Here is a 20256-nt window from a genome sequence, read left to right as displayed (position 1 = left end):
GAACTTGGTATCTCAGTTGAAAATGCAGAAATCACCCATCTTCTGTGTCACTCACACTGGGAACTGGAGGCTGGAGCTGTTCCTATTCGGCCATCTTAGCACTCTCCCCCCCAACTCTATATTTCCTTTTTCACCGTAGGCCTCAATGCGCTCTCAAATATCCCTTCACAGATTCTACAAAAACAATGCTTCCAAACTGCTGAATGAGAAGGAAGAGGTAACTCTGTGAGATGCATGTGCACATCACAAAGCAATTTCTCAGATAGCTTCCTTCTAGTTTTAGCACTGGGATATTCACTTTTTCTCCAGTGGAATCAATGAGCTCTCAAATGTCCAATTGCAGAATGGACAAAAAGGGTGTTTCTAAACTGCTGAATAGGAAGTTATAACTCTGTGAGATGAATGCAAACATCATAAAGCAGTTTCTCAGAAAGCTTATTTCTTCATTTTATCTGAAGAAGTCTCCTTTTTCACCACAAACCAAAATGCAACCCCAAATATCCCTGTGCAGATCTACAAAAACAGTGTTTCCAAACTGCTGACTGAAAAAAAAAAATTTTAACTCAGCAAGATGAATTCACACCTCTCAAAGTGGTTTCTCACACAGATTCCTTATAGATTTTATCCTGGGCTTTTTCGCTTTTGGCCTCAATGATCTCCCAAGGGTCCATTGGCAGAATGGACAAGAACAGTTTTTCCTAATTATTGAATCACAAGAAAGATTTAACACTGTTAGATGAATACACACATCACAAAGAAGGTACTTGGGAGCATGTTGAGGCTTATGAAGAAAAAGAAAATATCTTTAGATAAAAATTAGAAAGAAGCTTCCTGGGAAACTGCTTCTGGATGTGTTCATTCATTTCGCAGAGTTGAAGCTTTCTTTGGATTCAGCAGTATGGAAACACTGTTTTTGTCCATTCTATGAATGGACTTTGGGAAATCTTTGAGGCCAATGCCGAAAAAGTGAGTATATCAGGACAAAAACTAGAAACAGAGTTAAACCTTTCTTTTGGTTCAGTAGTTTGGAAACACTGTTTTTGTAATATCTGTGAAGGTATATTTTGGAGCTCATTGAGGCCATTGGTGAAAAAGGAAATATCTTAAGATAAAAACTAGAAAGAATCTTTCTAAGAAACTGCTTTGTGATTCTTGCATTCATCTCACAGAGTTAAACCTTTCTTTGGATTCAGCATTTTGGGAACGATATTTTTGTCCATTCTGCAAAAGGAAATTTGGGAGCTAATTGAGGCCAAGGAAGACAAAGTGCATATCCCTGCATAAAAACTAGTAGGAAGATATCTGAGAAACTGCTTTCTGATGTGTGCATTCATCTTGCATATTTAAATGTTTCTTTTCTTTCAGTAGTTTGGAGTCACTATTTTCTAGAATCTGTGAAGGTACATTTGAAAGCACATTGAAGCCTATGGTGAAAAAGTAACTATCTTCAGATTAAAAACTAGAAATAATGTATCTGATAAACTGCTTTTTGATATGTTCATTCATCTTACAGAGTTAAAGCTTTCTTTAGATTCAGTACTTTGGAAACACTGTTTTTGCACATTCTACGAATGGACATTTCAATGGAGCTCATTGAAAACAATGGTAAAAAAAGTGAATAACCCAGGATAAAAACTAGAAGGAAGGTATCTGAGAAACCACTTTGTGAGGTGTGCATTCATACTGCAGAGTTAAAACTTTATTTTCATTCAGTAGTTTGGTAACACTCTTTTCTTAGAATCTGTGAATAGATATTGGGGAGCTCATTGAGGCCTACGATGAAAAAGGAAATATCTTCAGATAAAAACTAGAAAGAAGTTTCCTGGGAAACTCTTTTCAGATGTGTTTATTCATCTCACAGAGATAAATCTTTCTTTGGATTCAGCAGTTTGGAAACACTGTTTTTGTCCATTCTGCGAATGGACATTTGAGAGATCTTTGAGACCAATGGCGAAAAAATGAATATACCAGGACAAAAAATAGATGGAAGTTATCTGACAAACCTAATTGTGATTTGTGCATTCGTCCTACAGAGTTAAAGATATCTTTTCATCAGCAGTTTGGAAACTGTTTTCTTGTATTCTGTGAAGAGCTATTTGGTAGCACTTTGAGGCCCATGGTGAAAATGGAAATATCTTGTGAGAAAATCTACAGAGAAGCTTTCTGAGAAACTGCTTTGTGATGTGTGCATTCATCTCACAGAGTTAAACCTTTCTTTGGTTTCAGCAGTGTGGTAACACTATTTTTCTTTATTCTGCAAATGGACATTTGGCAGCTCTTTGAAGTCAATGGCGAAAAAGTGAATACCTCAGTATAAGAACTAGAAAGAAGATGTCTGAGAAACTGCTTTGTGATGTGTGCATTCATCTGACAGAATTAAACCTTTTGTTTCATTCAGCAGTTTGGAAACACTGTTTTTTTAGTATCTGTGAAGGTATATTTGGGAGCGCATTGAGGTCAATGGTGACAAAGGAAATATTTTCAGATGACAACTAGAAAGAATCTTTCTGAGAAACTGCTTTGTGATGTGTGTATTCATCTCAAATAGTTAAACAATTTTTTGGATTCAGCAGTTTCAGAAAACTGTTTTTGTCCTTGCTATGAATGAACATTTTTGTGCTCTTTGACGCCAATGGCGAAAAAGTGAATATCCCAGGACAAAAACTAGAAGGAAGTTTTCTGTCAAACTGACTTGTGATTTGTACATTCATCTTACAGAGTTAAACATTTCTTTTCTTTCAACGTTTTGGAAACAGCTTTCTGGGATTTTCAGAGAGATATTTGGCAGTGCTTTCAGGCCTATGGTGAAAAAGGAAATATTTTCAGATAAAAACTAGAAAGAAACTTTCTCAGAAACTGCTTTGTGATGTGTGCATTCGTCTCACAGAGTTAAACCTTTCTTTGGATTCAGCAATTTGGGAACACTGTTTTTATCCATTCTGTGAATGGACATTTGGGAGATTTTTGAAGCCAATGGCGAAAAAGTAAGCAGGGATAAAAACTAGAAGGAAGTTATCTGACGAACCGAACTGTGATGTTTGCATTCATCTCACAGAGTTAAAGCTGTCTTTTCATTCAGCACTTTTAAAACACTATTTTCTTAGAATCTGTGAAGAGATATATGGTAGTGCATTGAGGCCTACAGTGAAAAAGGAAATATCTTCAGGTAAGTAATAGAAAGAATGTTTCTGAGTAACTGCTTTGTGATGTGTGTATTCGTCTCCAAGAGTTAAATGGTTCTTTAGATTCTTCAGTTTGAAAACATGATTTTTGTTCATTCTGCAAATGGACATTGGGTAGCTCATTGAGGCCAATGGTGAAAAACTGAACATCCCAGGATAAAAACTAGAAGGAAGATAACTGAGAAACAACTTTGTGATATGTCCATTCATGCCGCACATTTAAACCTTTATTTTCATTCAGCAGTTCTGTAGCACTGTTTTCTTAGAATATGCAGAGATACTTGGTAGTGCATTTGGGCCTATGATGAAAAAGGAAACATCTTCAGATAAAAACTAAAAGGAAGCTTCCTGGGAAACTTGTTTTAGATGTGTTCATTCATCTCACAGATTTAAAGCTGTCTTTGGATTCAGCAGTTTGGAAGCACTGTTTTTGTCCCTTCTTTGAATGCACATTTGGGAGGTTTCTGAGGCCAATGGTGAAAAAGCAAATATTCCAGCACAATGACAAGAAGGATGTTAGATGACAAACTGATTTTGTGATTTATGCATTTGTCTCGTAGATTTAAAGATTTCTTTTCTTTTAGGAGTTTGGAAACAGTGTTTTCTTGTATTCTGTGAAGAGATATTTGCTAGCACTTTGAGGCCCACGGTGAAAAATGAAATATCTTGTGAGAAAAACTAGAAAGAATCTTTCTGAGAAACTGCTTTGTGATGTGTGCATTCATCTCATAGAGGTGAACTTCTATTTGGTTCAGCAGTGCATTAACACTGCTTTTGTTTATTCTGCAAATGGGTATTTTGTGGTTCTTCGAGGTAAATGTCATAAAAGTTAATATCCCAGGATAAAAACCAGAAAGAAGATACCTGAGAAACCACTTTATGATGTGTGCATTCACTTCACATAGGTCAACCATTCTTTTGATTCAGCAGTCTGGAATCACTGTTTTGGTAGTATCTGTGAAGGTATATTTGGGAGTGCATTGATGCCAATGGTGAAAAAGGAAATATTTTCAGATGAAAACTAGAAATAATCTTTCTGAGAAAGTACCTGTGATGTGTGCATCCATCTTTTTTTTTTTTTTTTTTTTTTTTTTTTTTTAATTTATTTTTTATTATTATACTTTAAGTTGGAGGGTACATGTGCGTAACATGCAGGTTTGTTACATATGTATACTTGTGCCATGTTGCTGTGCTGCACCCATCAACTCGTCATTTACATCAGGTATAACTCCCAGTGCAATCCCTCCCCCCTACCCCCTCCCCATGATAGGCCCCGGTGTGTGATGTTCCCCTTCCTGAGTCCGAGTGATCTCATTGTTCAGTTCCCACCTATGAGTGAGAACATGCGGTGTTTGGTTTTCTGTTCTTGTGATAGTTTGCTAAGAATGATGGATTCCAGCTGCATCCAAGTCCCTACAAAGGACGCAAACTCATCCTTTTTGATGGCTGCCTAGTATTCCATGGTGTATATGTGCCACATTTTCTTAATCCAATCTGTCACTGATGGACATTTGGGTTGATTCCAAGTCTTTGCTATTGTGAATAGTGCCGCAATAAACATACGTGTGCATGTGTCTTTATAGCAGCATAATTTATAATCCTTTGGGTATATACCCAGTAATGGGATGGCTGGGTCATATGGTACATCTAGTTCTAGATCCTTGAGGAATCGCCATACTGTTTTCCATAATGGTTGAACTAGTTTACAATCCCACCAACAGTGTAAAAGTGTTCCTATTTCTCCACATCCTCTCCAGCACCTGTTGTTTCCTGACTTTTTAATCATTGCCATTCTAACTGGTGTGAGATGGTATCTCATTGTGGTTTTGATTTGCATTTCTCTGATGGCCAGTGATGATGAGCATTTTTTCATGTGTCTGTTGGCTGTATGAATGTCTTCTTTTGAGAAATGTCTGTTCATATCCTTTGCCCACTTTTTGATGGGGTTGTTTGTTTTTTTCTTGTAAATTTGTTTGAGTTCTTTGTAGGTTCTGGATATTAGCCCTTTGTCAGATGAGTAGATTGCAAAAATTTTCTCCCATTCTGTAGGTTGCCTGTTCACTCTGATGGTAGTTTCTTTTGCTGTGCAGAAGCTCTTTAGTTTAATGAGATCCCATTTGTCAATTTTGGCTTTTGCTGCCGTTGCTTTTGGTGTTTTAGACATGAAGTCTTTGCCCATGCCTATGTCCTGAATGGTACTACCTAGGTTTTCCTCTAGGATTTTTATAGTATTAGGTCTAACATTTAAGTCTCTAATCCATCTTGAATTAATTTTCGTATAAGGAGTAAGGAAAGGATCCAGTTTCAGCTTTCTACTTATGGCTAGCCAATTTTCCCAGCACCATTTATTAAATAGGGAATCCTTTCCCCATTTCTTGTTTCTCTCAGGTTTGTCAAAGATCAAATGGCTGTAGATGTGTGGTATTATTTCTGAGGACTCTGTTCTGTTCCATTGGTCTATATCTCTGTTTTGGTACCAGTACCATGCTGTTTTGGTTACTGTAGCCTTGTAGTATAGTTTGAAGTCAGGTAGCGTGATGCCTCCAGCTTTGTTCTTTTGACTTAGTATTGTCTTGGAGATGCGGGCTCTTTTTTGGTTCCATACGAACTTTAAAGCAGTTTTTTCCAATTCTGTGAAGAAGCTCATTGGTAGCTTGATGGGGATGGCATTGAATCTATAAATTACTTTGGGCAGTATGGCCATTTTCACGATATTGATTCTTCCTATCCATGAGCATGGTATGTTCTTCCATTTGTTTGTGTCCTCTTTGATTTCACTGAGCAGTGGTTTGTAGTTCTCCTTGAAGAGGTCCTTTACATCCCTTGTCAGTTGGATTCCTAGGTATTTGATTCTCTTTGAAGCAATTGTGAATGGAAGTTCATTCCTGATTTGGCTCTCTGTTTGTCTGTTACTGGTGTATAAGAATGCTTGTGATTTTTGCACATTTATTTTGTATCCTGAGACTTTGCTGAAGTTGCTTATCAGCTTAAGGAGATTTTGGGCTGAGATGATGGGGTTTTCTAAATATACAATCATGTCATCTGCAAACAGGGACAATTTGACTTCTTCTTTTCCTAACTGAATACCCTTGATTTCTTTCTCTTGCCTGATTGCCCTAGCCAGAACTTCCAACACTATGTTGAATAGGAGTGGTGAGAGAGGGCATCCCTGTCTTGTGCCAGTTTTCAAAGGGAATTTTTCCAGTTTTTGCCCATTCAGTATGATATTGGCTGTGGGTTTCTCATAAATAGCTCTTATTATTTTGAGGTACGTTCCATCAATACCGAATTTATTGAGCGTTTTTAGCATGAAGGGCTGTTGAATTTTGTCAAAAGCCTTTTCTGCATCAATTGAGATAATCATGTGGTTCTTGTCTTTGGTTCTGTTTATATGCTGGATTATGTTTATTGATTTGCGAATGTTGAACCAGCCTTGCATCCCAGGGATGAAGCCCACTTGATCATGGTGGATAAGCTTTTTGATGTGTTGCTGAATCCGGTTTGCCAGTATTTTATTGAGGATTTTTGCATCGATGTTCATCAGGGATATTGGTCTAAAATTCTCTTTTTTTGTTGTGTCTCTGCCAGGCTTTGGTATCAGGATGATGTTGGCCTCATAAAATGAGTTAGGGAGGATTCCCTCTTTTTCTATTGATTGGAATAGTTTCAGAAGGAATGGTACCAACTCCTCCTTGTACCTCTGGTAGAATTCAGCTGTGAATCCATCTGGTCCTGGACTTTTTTTGGTTGGTAGACTATTAATTGTTGCCTCAATTTCAGAGCCTGCTATTGGTCTATTCAGGGATTCAACTTCTTCCTGGTTTAATCGTGGAAGAGTGTAAGTGTCCAGGAAATTATCCATTTCTTCTAGATTTTCCAGTTTATTTGCATAGAGGTGTTTATAGTATTCTCTGATGGTAGTTTGTATTTCTGTGGGGTCGGTGGTGATATCCCCTTTATCATTTTTAATTGCGTCGATTTGATTCTTCTCTCTTTTCTTCTTTATTAGTCTGGCTAGTGGTCTGTCAATTTTGTTGATCTTTTCAAAAAACCAACTCCTGGATTCATTGATTTTTTGGAGGGTTTTTTGTGTCTCTATCTCCTTCAGTTCTGCTCTGATCTTAGTTATTTCTTGCCTTCTGCTAGCTTTCGAATGTGTTTGCTCTTGCTTCTCTAGTTCTTTTAATTGCGATGTTAGAGTGTCAATTTTAGATCTTTCCTGCTTTCTCTTGTGGGCATTTAGTGCTATAAATTTCCCTCTACACACTGCTTTAAATGTGTCCCAGAGATTCTGGTATGTTGTATCTTTGTTCTCATTGGTTTCAAAGAACATCTTTATTTCTGCCTTCATTTCGTTATGTACCCAGTAGTCATTCAGGAGCAGGTTGTTCAGTTTCCATGTAGTTGAGCGGTTTTGATTGAGTTTCTTAGTCCTGAGTTCTAGTTTGATTGCACTGTGGTCTGAGAGACAGTTTGTTATAATTTCTGTTCTTGTACATTTGCTGAGGAGTGCTTTACTTCCAATTACGTGGTCAATTTTGGAGTAAGTATGATGTGGTGCTGAGAAGAATGTATATTCTGTTGATTTGGGGTGGAGAGTTCTATAGATGTCTATTAGGTCTGCTTGCTGCAGAGATGAGTTCAATTCCTGGATATCCTTGTTAACTTTCTGTCTCGTTGATCTGTCTAATGTTGACAGTGGAGTGTTGAAGTCTCCCATTATTATTGTATGGGAGTCTAAGTCTCTTTGTAAGTCTCTAAGGACTTGCTTTATGAATCTGGGTGCTCCTGTATTGGGTGCATATATATTTAGGATAGTTAGCTCTTCCTGTTGAATTGATCCCTTTACCATTATGTAATGGCCTTCTTTGTCTCTTTTGATCTTTGATGGTTGAAAGTCTGTTTTATCAGAGACTAGTATTGCAACCCCTGCTTTTTTTTGTTCTCCATTTGCTTGGTAAATCTTCCTCCATCCCTTTATTTTGAGCCTATGTATGTCTCTGCGTGTGAGATGGGTCTCCTGAATACAGCAGACTGATGGGTCTTGACTCTTTATCCAGTTTGCCAGTCTGTGTCTTTTAATTGGAGCATTTAGTCCATTTACATTTACGGTTAAGATTGTTATGTGTGAACTTGATCCTGCCATTATGATATTAACTGGTTATTTTGCTCGTTAGTTGATGCAGTTTCTTCCTAGCCTCGATGGTCTTTACATTTTGGCATGTTTTTGCAATGGCTGTTTCCGGTTGTTCCTTTCCATGTTTAGTGCTTCCTTCAGGGTCTCTTGTAAGGCAGGCCTAGTGGTGACAAAATCTCTAAGCATTTGCTTATCTGTAAAGGATTTTATTTCTCCTTCACTTATGAAACTTAGTTTGGCTGGATATGAAATTCTGGGTTTAAAATTCTTTTCTTTAAGAATGTTGAATATTGGCCCCCACTCTCTTCTGGCTTGTAGAGTTTCTGCCGAGAGATCTGCTGTTAGTCTGATGGGCTTCCCTTTGTGGGTAACCCGACCTTTCTCTCTGGCTGCCCTTAAGATTTTTTCCTTCATTTCAACTTTGGTGAATCTGGCAATTATGTGTCTTGGAGTTGCTCTTCTCGAGGAGTATCTTTGTGGCGTTCTCTGTATTTCCTGGATTTGAATGTTGGCCTGCCCTACTAGGTTGGGGAAGTTCTCCTGGATGATATCCTGAAGAGTGTTTTCCAACTTGGTTCCATTTTCCCCCTCACTTTCAGGCACCCCAATCAGACGTAGATTTGGTCTTTTTACATAATCCCATACGTCTTGCAGGCTTTGTTCATTTCTTTTTCTTCTGTTTTCTTTTGGTTTCTCTTCTCGCTTCATTTCATTCATTTGATCCTCCATCGCTGATACTCTTTCTTCCAGTTGATCGAGTCGGTTACTGAAGCTTGTGCATTGGTCACGTATTTCTCGTGTCATGGTTTTCATCTCTTTCATTTCGTTTAGGACCTTCTCTGCATTAATTACTCTAGCCATCAATTCTTCCACTTTTTTTTCAAGATTTTTAGTTTCTTTGCGCTGGGTACGTAATTCCTCCTTTAGCTCTGAGAAATTTGATGGACTGAAGCCTTCTTCTCTCATCTCGTCAAAGTCATTCTCCGTCCAGCTTTGATCCGTTGCTGGCGATGAGCTGCGCTCCTTTGCCGGGGGAGATGCGCTCTTATTTTTGGAATTTCCAGCTTTTCTGCCCTGCTTTTTCCCCATCTTTGTGGTTTTATCTGCCTCTGGTCTTTGATGATGGTGATGTACTGATGGGGTTTTGGTGTAGGTGTCCTTCCTGTTTGATAGTTTTCCTTCTAACAGTCAGGACCCTCAGCTGTAGGTCTGTTGGAGATTGCTTGAGGTCCACTCCAGACCCTGTTTGCCTGGGTATCAGCAGCAGAGGCTGCAGAAGATAGAATATTTCTGAACAGCGAGTGTACCTGTCTGATTCTTGCTTTGGAAGCTTCCTCTCAGGGGTGTACTCCTCCCTGTGAGGTGTGGGGTGTCAGACTGCCCCTAGTGGGGGATGTCTCCCAGTTAGGCTACTCAGGGGTCAGGGACCCACTTGAGCAGGGAGTCCGTCCCTTCTCAGATCTCAACCTCCTTGCTGGGAGATCCACAGCTCTCTTCAAAGCTGTCAGACAGAGTTCTTTGCGTCTGCAGAGGTGTCTGCTGCGTTTGTTTAGTTTACTGTGCCCGGTCCCCAGAGGTGGAGTTTACAGAGACAGGCAGGTTTCCTTGAGCTTCTGTGAGCTCCACCCAGTTCGAGCTTCCCAGCAGCTTTGTTTACCTACTTAAGCCTCAGCAATGGCGGGCGCCCCTCCCCCAGCCTCGCTGCTGCCTTGCCGGTAGATCACAGACTGCTGCGCTAGCAATGAGGGAGTCTCCGTGGGTGTGGGACCCTCCCGGCCAGGTGTGGGATATGATCTCCTGGTGTGCCTGTTGCTTAAAGCGCAGTATTGGGGTGGGAGTTACCCGATTTTCCAGGTGTTGTGTGTCTCAGTTCCCCTGGCTAGGAAAAGGGACCCCCTTCCCCCTTGCGCTTCCCAGGTGAGGCAATGCCTCGCCCTGCTTCAGCTCTCGCTGGTCGGGCTGCAGCAGCTGACCAGCACCGATCGTCCGGCACTCCCCAGTGAGATGAACCCAGTACCTCAGTTGAAAATGCAGAAATCACCGGTCTTCTGTGTCGCTCGCGCTGGGAGTTGGAGACTGGAGCTGTTCCTATTCGGCCATCTTGCTCCGCCCTCGTGTGCATCCATCTTAAGAGTTACACCTTTCTTTGGATTCAGCAGTTTGGGAACAATATTTTTGTCCATTCTGCATAAGGAAATTTGTGGGTTCATTGAGGCCAATGGCATAAAAGCGAATATCCCAGGACCAAAATGAGAAGGAAGTTATGTAACAAATCACCCTTTTATGGGTGCATTTCTCTGATAGAGTTAAACCTTTCTTTTCATTCAGCAGTTTGGAAACACTGTTTTCTTACAGTCTTCAAAGTAGTGCATTGAGGCCTATGGTGAAAAAGGTAATATCCTCAGATAAATAGTAGAAACAATGTTTCTGAGAAACTGCTTTGTGATGTGTCCATTCACCTTACTGAGTTAAATGCTTCTTTGGATTCTGCAGTTTGGTAACACTGTTTTCGTCCATTCTGCGAATGGGTGTTTGGGTGTTCTTTGAGGCCAATGGTGAATAAGTGAATATTCCATGATAAAAGCTAGATAGAAGTTATATGACAAGCCAACTTGTGAGTTGCACATTCACCTCACAGAGTTAAACATTTCTTTTCATTCAGCAGTTTGGAAACAGTGATTTCTTGGATTCTCTGAAGAGAAATTTGGCAGCACATTGAGACCTATGGTGAAAAAAGAAATATCTTCAGATAAAAAGTAGAAAAATCTTTCTGAGAAACTGCTTTTTGAAATGTGCATTAATTTCACAGAGTTAAATCTTTCTTTGTATTCAGCAGTTTGAGAACACGGTATTTACAAAGGACACAAACTCATCCTTTTTTATGGTTGCATAGTATTTCATGGTGTATATGTACCACATTTTCTTAATCCAGTCTGTCACTGATGGACATGTGGGTTGATTCCAAGTCTTTGCTATTGTGAATAGTGCTGCAATAAACATACGTGTGCTTGTGTCTTTATAGCAGCATTATTTAGAATCCTTTGGGTATATACACAGTAATGGGATGGCTGGGTCATATGGTACATCTAGTTCTAGATCCTTGAGGAATCGCCATACTGTTTTCCATAATGGTTGAACTAGTTTACAATCCCACCAACAGTGTAAAAGTGTTCCTATTTCTCCACATCCTCTCCAGCACCTGTTGTTTCCTGACTTTTTAATGGTTGCCATTCTGACTGGTGTGAGATGGTATCTCATTGTGGTTTTGATTTGCATTTCTCTGATGGCCAGTGATGATGAGCATTTTTTCATGTGTCTGTTGGCTGAATGAATGTCTTCTTTTGAGAAATGTCTGTTCATATACTTTGCCCACTTTTTGATGGGGTTGTTTGCTTTGTAGGGACATGGATGCAGCTGGAAACCATCATTCTTAGCAAACTATCATAAGAACAGAAAACCAAACACCACATGTTCTCACTCATAGGTGGGAACTGAACAATGAGATCACTTGGACTCAGGAAGGGGAACATCACACACTGGGGCCTATCATGGGGAGGGGGGAGGGGAAGGGATTGCATTGGGAGTTATACCTGATGTAAATGACGAGTTGATGGGTGCTGACGAGTTGATGGGTGCAGCACAGCAACGTGGCACAATTATACATATGTAACAAACCTGCACGTTATGCACATGTACCCTAGAACTTAAAGTATAATAATAATAAATAAGTTAAAAATATGTATGAAAACTGGAAAAGAATAAATAAAATGAGCATTAAAAAAAAAGAGAGAGAACATGGTATTTGTCCATTCTGTGAATGAACATTTGGGAGCTCATTGAGGATAATGGTGAAGAACTGAATATCCTCAGTTAAAAACTGGAAGGAAGATGTGTGATAAACAACTTTGTGATGTGTCCATTCTTGCTGCAGAGTTAAAACTTTTTTTCATTCAGCAGTTTGGTAGCACTCTTTTCTTAGAATCTGTGAAGAAATATATGGTAGCACACTGAGTCCTATGATGAAAAAGTAAATATCTTCAGACAAAAATGAGAAAGTAACTTCCAGTGAAACTGTTTTCAGATGTGTTCACTCATCTCACAGAGTTAAAACTTTCTTTGAATTCAGCAGTTTGGAAACACTACTTTTGTCCATTCTGAGAATGGACATTTCAGAGATCTTTGAGGCCTATGGCAATAAAGGGAATATCACATGACAAAAACTAGAGAGAAGTTATCTGACAAACTGAATTGTGATATGTTCATTTGTCTCACAGAGTTGAAGATTTCTTTTCATTCAGCAGTTTGGAAACATTGTTTTCTTGTATTCGGTGAAGAAATATTTGGTAGTTCTTTGAGGCTCACAGTGAAAATGGAAACATTGTCTGAGATAAACTAGAGAGACTCTTTCCGAGAAACTGCTTTGTGATGCGTACACTCATCTCACAGAGTTAATCTTTTCTTTGGATTCAGTTGTGTGGTAACACCTTTTTTTTTTTTTTTTTTTTTTTTTGTATTCTGCAAATGAACATTTGGTAGCTGTTTCAGGTCAATGGTGAAAAAGTGAATATCCCAGGATGAAAACTAGAAAGAACATATCTGAGAAACTGCTTTGTGATGTGTGCATTCATCTTGCAGAGTTAAACTTTTCTTTTCATGCAGCAGTTTGGAAACACTGTTTTTGTAGCATCTGTGAAGGTACATTTGAGAGCGCATTGAGGCCAATGGTGAAATAGGAAATATCTTCAGCTATTAAACACAAAGAAACTTTCTGAGAAACTGCTTTGGGATGTTGCATTCATCTCTTAGTGTTAAATTTTTCTTTGGAATCAGCAGCTTGGAAACACTGTATTTGTCCATTCTGTGAATGGACATTTAGGAGCTCACTGAGACCAATGGTGAAAAAAACAATATCCCACAATAAAAATTTGAATGAAGCTATCTGAGAATCCTCTTTGTGATGTGTACATTCATCTCACAGAGATGAACATTTCTTTTCATTCAGCAGTTTGGAAGCACTGTTTTTGTAGTATCTACAATGGAGCTTTGGGGAACGCTTGGAGGCCTACAGTGAAAAAGGAAATGTCTTCAGATAAAAACTGGAAAGAAGCTTTCTGAGAAACTTTTTTGTGTGTGCATTTATCTCTCAGAGCTAAACCTTTCCTTGGATTCATGGAGACACTGTTTTTGTCCATTCTGCGATGGACATTTAGAAGCTCATTAAGACCAATTACAAAGAAGAGAATATCCCAGGATAAAAAATAGAAGGATGCTATCTGTGAAACCACTTTTCATTGAGTGCATTCCCATGGCAGAGTTAAACCTATCTTTTCATTCAGCAATTTGGAATCACTGTTTCTCCAGGAACTGTGAAGTGATATTTGGGTGTGCCTTGAGGCCTATGGTGAAAAAGGAACATTTTCAGATAAAAACTAGAAAGAAGCTTTCTGAGAAACTGCTTTGTGATGTGTGCATTCATCTCATGGGGTTAAACTTTTTTTTGGAATTAGAAGTTTAGAAACACTGTTTTTGTCCTTTCTATGAATGGACATATGGGAGCTCTTTGAGGCCTTTGGTGAAAAAAAGGATATCCCAGGATAAAAACTAGAAAGACACTATCTTGGTAACTGCTTTGTTATGTGTGAATTAATCTCACAGGGATAAACATTTCTTTTCATTCAGTAGTTCGGAAGCAGTGTTTTTGTAGAATTGTGAAGGGATATTGGGAATGCATTGAGGCCTACAGTAAAAAACGAAACATGTTCACATTAAAAGTAGATAGAAGCATTCTGAAGAACTGCATTGTGATGTGTGCATTCATCTCTCAGAGTTAAACCTTTCTTTGGATTCAGCAGTTTGGAGACACTGTTTTAGTAGTATCTGCTAAGGGATATTTGGGAGCACCTTGAGGTCTATGGTGAAATAGGAATCATCTAAGGATAAAAAGTAGAAAAAAGATTTCTGAGAAACTACTTTGTTATGTGTGCATTCATCACACAGAATTACAAATTTCTTTGGAATCAGCTTTTTAGAAACACTTTTTTCGTAAAATATGCAAAGGGAAATTTGGGAGCACTTTGAGTCCTGGGAGAAAAAGGAAATATCTTGAAATAAATACTAGAAAGAAGCTTTCTGAGAAACTGCTTTCTGTTGTGTGCTTTCATCTCACAGAGCTAAACATTTGTTTGGAATCCCCAGTTTGGAAACACCGCTTTTGCCCATTCTGTAAATGGACATTTGGGAGCTCACTGAGTCCAATGGTGAAAAAATGAATATCTCATGATAAAAACTACAAAGAAGCTATCTGAGAAACAGGTTTGTGAAGTGTGGTTTCATCTCACAGAGATAAACATTTCTTTTAATTTAGTAGTTTGGAATCACTAGTTTTGTGGAATCTGCATAGGGATATTGGGGAGCACATTGACACATATGGAGAAAAAGAAAACATCTTTAGATAAAAATAAGAAAGAAGATTTCTGAGAAAATACTTTGTGATGTGTGCATTTATCTCAAAGAGTTAAACCGTTCTGTGGATTCAGCAGTTTGGAAACACTTTTTTGTAGAATCTGCGAATGGGTATTTGGGAGCACCTTGAGGCTTTTAGTGAAATAGGAAACATTTTCAGATAAGGAGTACAAAGAAGCTTTGTGGGAAACTACTTTGTGACGTTTGCATTCATTTCAAGGAGTTAAACCTTTCTTTGGAATCTGAAGTTTGGAAAACCCATTGTTGTCCATTCTGCAAATAGACGTTTGTGAGCTCTCTCAGGCCAATGGAAAAAGAGTGAATATCCAAATATTAAAACTAGAAGGAAGCTAACTGAGAGACTGCTTTGTGATTTTTGCATTCATCTCACAGAGTTAAACTTTCTTTTCATTCAGCCGTTTGGAAACTCTGCTTTATAAAATCTGCATAGAAGCATTGGGGAGCACATTAAGGACTATGGTGAAAAAGGAAACATGTTCGTATAAAAAGTACCAAGAAGTGTTCTGAGGAACTGCTTTGTCATGTGTTCATTCATCTCACATAGGTAAACTTTTATTTGGATTCAGCAGTTTGGAAACTTTGTTTTTGTCCATTCTGTTAGTGGATATTTGGGAGCTCTTTGAGGGCAAAGGTGTAAAAGGGAATATATCAGGATAAAAACTAGAATGAAGCTATCTGAGAAACCACTTTGTGATGTGTGCATTCATCTTGCAGAGTTATATATTTCTTCTCAATCACCAGTTTGGAAATACTGTTTTTGTAGAACCTGCAAGGTGATATTTGTGAGTGTAATGAGGCCTATGGTGAAAAAAGAAACATCTTCAGATTAAAAGTAGAAAGAAGCTTTCTGACAAACTGCTTTGTAATGTGTCCATTCATCTTATGGAGTTAAACCTTTCTTTGTATACAACAGTTTGGAAACACTGTCTGTGTCCATTCTGGGAATGGACATTCGTGAGCTCACTGAGGCCAATGGCAAAAAAGTGAATATCCCAGGTTAAAAACTAGACCAAAGCTATCTGAGAAAGTGCTTTTTCATGTGTGCATTCATCTCGCAGAGTTAAGCCTTTCTTTTCATTCAGCAGTTTGTACACAGTGTTTTTGTAGAATCTGTGAAGGGCTATTTGGGAATGTTTGAATGCCGATGGTGAAAAATTTAACATCTTCAGATATAAAGTAGAAAGAAGCTTTCTAAGAAAATGCTTTATGATGAGTGCATTCATCTCAGAGAGTGAAACTTTTCTTTGGATTCAGCAGTTTGGAAACATTGTTTTTGTTCATTCTGTGAATGGACATTTGGGAGACCTTTGAGACCCATGGCGAAAAAGGAAATATCACAGGATAAAAACAAGAAGAAATCTACCTGAGAAACCGTTTTGTGTTGTGTGCATTCATCTCACTGAGTTAAACCTTTCTTTCATTCAACAGTTTCGAAATTCTGTTATTTTATAACCTATGAAGGGATATTTGGTAGTACATTGAGGGCAAGGGTGTAAAAGGAAACATCTTCAAATAAAAAGTAGAAAGAAGCTGTCTGAGAAACTGCTTTGTGATGTACGCATTCATCTCAGAGAGTTTCACCTTTCTTTGGATTCAGTAGTCTGGAAACTGTTTCTGTCCATTTTGCAAATGGACATTTGAGAGCTCACTGAGGCAAATGGCCAAAAAGCGAATATTCCAGGATAAAAGGCAGAAGGAAGCTATCTGAGATACCACTTTGTGGTGTGTGCATTCATCTTCCAGGGTTAAACCTTTCGTTTCATTCAGCAGTTTGGAAACACTGTTTTTGTAGAGCCTGCAAAGTGATATCTGGGAGTGCATTGAGGCCTAGGTGAGAAAGGAAACACATCCGAATAAAAAGTAGAAGGAGGTTTCTGAGGAACTGCTTTGTGATGTGTCTATTCATCTCACAGAGTTAAACCTTTCTTTGGATGCAGCAGTTTGGAAACACTGTATTTGTCCATTCTGTGAATGGACATTTGGGAACTTCCTGAGGCCAAAGGCAAAAAAGAAAATATCAAAGGATAGAAACTAGAAGGAAACTATCTGAGAAACTAGTTTGTGACGTTTGACTTCATCTCGCAGAGTTAAACCCTTTTTCTCATTCATTAGTTTGGAAACACTTTTGCTGTGGCACCTTTGAAGTGATATTTGGGAGTGCATAGAGGCCTATGGTGAAAAAGCAAACGTCTTTGGCTAAAAAGTAGAAAGAAGGATTCTGAGAAACTGCTTTGTGATGTGTGCATTCATCTTACAGAGATGAAGTTTTCTTTGGATTCAGCAGTTTGCAAACACTGTTTTTTTCCATTCTGTGAATGGACATTTGGGAGCTCATTAAGGCCAAAGTGAAGAACCAAATATCCCAGGTTGAAAACTAGGGGTAAGCTATGTGAGAAACCACTTTGTGATGGGTGCTTTCACCTGGCAGAGTTAAACTGTTCCTTTCATTCAGCTATTTGGAAGCACTGTTTTTGTAGAAACTACGAAGTGATATTTGTGAGTGCATTGACACCTAGGGTGAAAAACAAAACATCTTCAAATATAAAGTAGAAAGAAGCTTTCTGAGACACTACTTTGTGATATGTCCATTCATCTTACAGAGTTAAACCTTTCTGTGGATTCAGCAGTTTGGAAACATTGTTTTTGTTCTTTCTGTGAAACACTGTTTATGTCCATACAGCAAATGGACATTAGGGAGCTCATTGAGGCCAATAGCGAAGAAGTGAATATCCCAGGATTAAAAATAGGAGGAAGCTATCTGAGAAACCACTTTGTGATGTGTGCATTCACCTGGAAGTGTTAAGCCTTTCTTCCTTTTCAGCATTTTGGAAACACTTTTTGTACAATCTGCATTAGGGTATTTTGGAGTGCTTTCAGGTCTATGGTAGAAAAGGAAATATATTCAAATAAAAACTAGAAAGAAACGTTATGAGAAACTGATTTGTGATGTGTGCATTCTTCTCACAATGTTAAACCTTCCTTTGGATTCAGCAGTTTGGAAGCACTGTTTTTGTCCTTTCTATAAAGGGACATTTGGGGGCTCATTGAGGCCTATTGCAAAATATCGAATATCCCAGGAAAAAAACTAGAACGAAGCTATCTGAGAAACCATTTAGTGATATGTGCATTCATCTCACAGAGTTAAACCTTTGTTTTCATTCAGCTGTTTGGAAACAGAGTTTTTGTGGGATATAAGAAGGGATATTTGAGAGTGCTTTGAGGCCTATGCTGAAAAAGGAAACAACTTCAGATAAAAACTAGAAAGAAACTTTCTGAGAAACTGATTTGTGGTATCTGCATCCATCTTACAGAGTTAAACCTTGCTTTGGATTAGGTAGTTTGGAAACACTGTTTTTGTCTATTCTGTGAATGGATATTTAGGAGGTCAATGATGAAAAAGGGAATATTCCAGAATAAACACTAGAAGGAAGCTATCTGAGAAATTGCTTTGTGATGTGTCTTTTCATTTCTCAGAGTTAAACTTTTCTTTTTATTCAGCAGTTTGGAAACACTGTTTTTGTAGAATCTGTGAAGGGATATTTGGGAGTGCATTAGGGCCTATGGTGAAATAGGAAACAACTTCAGATAAAAGTAGAAAGAAGCTTTCTGAGTAACTGCCTTGTGACGTTTGTATTCATCTCACAGAGATAAAACTTTCTTTGGAATCATCAGTTTGGAAACACTGTCTTTGTCCATTCTGCAAGTGCACATTTGGGAGCTCATTAAGGCCAAAGTGAAGAAGCAAATATCCCAGGATGAAAACTAGGAGGAAGCTATCTGACAAAGCACTTTTTAATGTTTGCATTCATGTCGCAGACTTAAACCTTGCTTCTTCTTCAGTAGGTTGGAAACCCTGCTTTTGTAGAACTTTCAAATCAGTATGTTGGAGTGTATTGGGGCCTGTAGTGAAAAATGAAACATCTTCAGATAAAAACGAGAAAGAAGTTTTCTGAGAAACCGCTTTGTGATGTGTGCATTCATCTCACAGAGATAAACTTTTATTCACATTCAGCAGTTTGGAAACACTGTTTTTGTCCATTCTGTGAATGGACATTTGGGAGCTCATTAAGGCCAAAGTGAAGAAGCAAATGTTCCAGGATGAAAACTAGGAGGAAGTTATCTGAGAAACTACTTTGCAATGTGTCCCTTTACCTGACAGAGTTAAACCTTTCTTTCCATTCAGCAGTTTGGAAACACTGTTTTGGTGGAATCTGTGAAAGGATATTTGGGAGAGCTTTGAGGTTTATGATAAAAAAGGAAACATCTTAAAATGAAAACCAGAAAGAAGCCTTATGACAAACTTCTTTGTGATGTGTGCATTTTTCTCACAGAGCTAAACCTTTCTTTAGATTCAGTAGTTTGGACACATTGTTTTTGTCCATTCTGTGAATGAACATTTAGGAGCTCACTGAGGCCAATGGTGAAAAGGTGAATATCCCAGGATAAAAACTAGAATGAAACTATCTGAAAAATGCTTAGTGATGTGTGAATTCCTCTTGTAGAGTTAAATCTTACTTCTCATTCAGCAGTTTGGGAGCACCATTTTTGTGGAATCTGTGTAGGAATATTTGGGTGCGCAATGAGGCCTATGGTGGAAAAGGAATCATGTTCACATAACAAGTATAAAGAAGATTTCTGAGGAAATGGTTTGTGATGTTCTCATCCATCTCAAAGAGTTAAGCCTTTCTTTGGATTCAGCAGTTTGGAAACACTGTAAGTGTCCATTCTTTGAATGGACATTTGGGAGATCATTGAAGCTAAAGGCAAAAAATTGAATATATCAGAAAAAAAACTAGAAGGAAGCTATCTGAGAAAGCTCTTTTTGATGAGTGAATTCATCTAGCAGGGTTAAACTTTTCATTCAGCAGTTTGGAAACATTGTTTTTGTATATCCTGTGAAGGGCTATTTGGGGATGCATTGAGGCCTATGGTGAAAAAGGAAACATGTTCTCATGAAAAGTAAAAGGAACCTTTCTTAGAAACTACTTTGTGAAGTGAATTAGTCTCAGAGAGTTAAACATTTCTTTGGAATCAGCAGTGTGGAAACACTGTTTTTCTCCATTCTGCAAATGGACATTTGGGAACTCATTGAGGCCAATGGCAAAAAAGGGAATTTCCCACGATAAATACAAGAAAGAATCTATCTGAGAAACAGTTTTGTGATGTGTCCATTCATCTCACATAGTTTTTCTTTTCTTATCATTCAGCAGTTTGGAATCACTGTTTTTGTAGAAATTGCAAAGGGGTATTTGGGTGTGTATTGAGGCCTATGGTGAAAAAGTGAACATCTTCAGATAAAAAGTAGAAAGAAGGTTTCTGAGAAAAGGTTTTGTGATGTCTGCATTCTTTCTCTCAATAGAGCAGTTCAGAAACACTGTTTATGTTGATTCCATGAATGGACATTTGGGCGCTCTTTGAGGCCAATCGTGAAAAAGTGAATATCCCAGGAAAAAA

Source organism: Macaca nemestrina, chromosome 20 (genome assembly GCF_043159975.1).
Source record: "Macaca nemestrina isolate mMacNem1 chromosome 20, mMacNem.hap1, whole genome shotgun sequence".
NCBI classification, from domain to species: Eukaryota; Metazoa; Chordata; class Mammalia; order Primates; family Cercopithecidae; genus Macaca; species Macaca nemestrina.
Note: the sequence above shows the minus strand (reverse complement) of the source record.